The sequence below is a fragment of the Gossypium hirsutum genome, chromosome A01 (assembly GCF_007990345.1).
Source record: "Gossypium hirsutum isolate 1008001.06 chromosome A01, Gossypium_hirsutum_v2.1, whole genome shotgun sequence".
Classification (NCBI taxonomy): Eukaryota; Viridiplantae; Streptophyta; class Magnoliopsida; order Malvales; family Malvaceae; genus Gossypium; species Gossypium hirsutum.
This window is the reverse complement of record NC_053424.1, coordinates 77,251,015-77,253,323: the sequence shown is the minus strand read 5'-3', so window position 1 is coordinate 77,253,323 and position 2,309 is coordinate 77,251,015.

Below are 2,309 nucleotides of genomic sequence, written 5' to 3'. Positions count from 1 at the left end.
TTCTGGCCCTGTTCCACAAGAACCCGAATATCTCTTACTGTACTGTTCCTATGATTGTTTCGTTACTTCCATATGAAAGTAGATTCATCAAGGTTCGATTACATAATTTATTCACTATTTAATTCCACTCCTACGAATTCTTGTGATTTTTCCAATCCACACCACTGCTGCTATCAGCTTCTGTTTTCAAAGTAAACCTTACCTAATTTGGGTTTCATGGACCAACTAGGGCCTTGTCATACATAAGCCCACATATGATCATACTTAGCCATTCTAGTGGCTGGTCATTTGCTCAACACTTCCATTCCAACTATAGTTACATCATGAAACCATCTATACATTCATAAATACGCATGGTCTAATGCCATACTCCACTTCTACAAGCCATTTTCGCATGGCTGTACACTTATACATTTCATAAAGTACTCGAAAGACAACGATGGGTAGTCCTATACATGCCATATCAAAATTCAACCAAAATAGTACCCAAAAGAGCCTTTGATAGTGTGGGCGACTTCGACTTCAAGATCCCGAGTCCGATGGCTGGAGAACCAAAAATCTATAAAACAGAGGAGCAATGTAACGAGTAAGCAATTTATGCTTAGTAAGTTTGAGCAAGGAATTCCAGCATGCACAAATAATAGCACACATTTAGCTAAACGGAATATTTCATAATACGCAATTTACCGATATCAAACTTGCTTCACAACATTAACAACCCTTATGTACATACACAATAAACTAACTTGGCCGAAGGCCGGTAGCTCGTTTATCAACTGAGCGAACATTTATTTGTAAGGGCTCGATTAATATTTAACACATACGTAACATATCCCCATATTGGGATGTTTTTCGAGTATTCGCTGAAATTTTACAGCAAGCTCATTCATTACCAAATCACGTACCTTCGGGATTTAACCGGATATAGCTCCTCGTTCAAATGCCTTCGGGACATAGCCCGGTTTTAGTAACTCACACAATGCCTTCGGACTTAACCCGGATTTAACAACTCGCACGAATGCCTTCGGACTTAACCCGGATTAACAACTCGCACGAATGCCTTCGGACTTAACCCGGATTTAACAACTCGCACGAATGCCTTCGGGACTTAACCCGATAGTATCTCCACAAAGGCCTTCGGATCTTAGTCCGATATATTCACTTAGCACAAGCCTCGGACTTAGCCCGGACAGCATCAATTAATCATGCACATCTAACAATAATTCATGGCACATTCATATTTCATTTTCGTTTAAGAAGCTCAAAACAAGGCACATATTGTCCTTGTACATTCGGCTCAATAGCCACACATAGAATGATTTAATCACATCGAAATTTAAGCTCTCTTACTCAAAACTTACCTCGGGTGTTGTCGAACGATCCCGCTAACTATTCGACCACTTTTTCCTTCCCTTTATCGGATTTATTTCCCCTTTCTCTTGAGCTTAATCAAACAAATAAATTGATTTCATCATTTAGGCATCAAAAGATGAACACAAGGCACTTAGCCATATTCATACATTAGACATTAAAGTCTCATACATGCAAAAATCATGCATCAACACAACATATTAGCTAATTCTTTCCCCTTGGCCGAATATGCATGTCCATTTTGGGGTCGATTTCAACACTTAATACACACATATACACATAGTAAAGCATCCCCTTTCATCGATTTAACACATGCATGTCATAACATGCAAAGTACATTCGCTACAACATTTGCTAGCGATTCTTCTCCTTTAGCAACAATACATATGTGCTCACACAAAAATAAAAGAGTTCAAGAATCATCACCATCATCACATGCATCATAACAGCTTCATATTTTGCATGCAATGGCATTAACACAACCCCCACCTAGGCCGAATCTTAACTCATCCTCATGCCTCATCACCACAACATCAAACACCAACCAAGAATGATGCATCCATGGTCAAGTGCCATTTCCATCACATAGCAAGATTTAGACCATGGGCTAGGTAGAACTCAAGCTAACAACTAAAACATGCATGCATCTCATGGAACATCATTAAACATACCTTGGCCTAGCTACATGCATGGCCGAATCTCTTCACCTTTCTTCTTCTTCCTCCTTAAAATTTTTGGCCAAGGATGAACCAAAGGATGAGAAATTTTTTTTTCTTTGTTTTTCTTTCTTAATTTAGGCTAAAATGGAGGTAAAAGATGAACACAAACTTTCTCCTTCTTCTCTTGAGCTCACGGCATGGGGGGGACAAACACTACACACACACATTTTTTTTTTTTTTGTTTTCCATTCCTTTTACCATTACTCTTATTTATTCTTC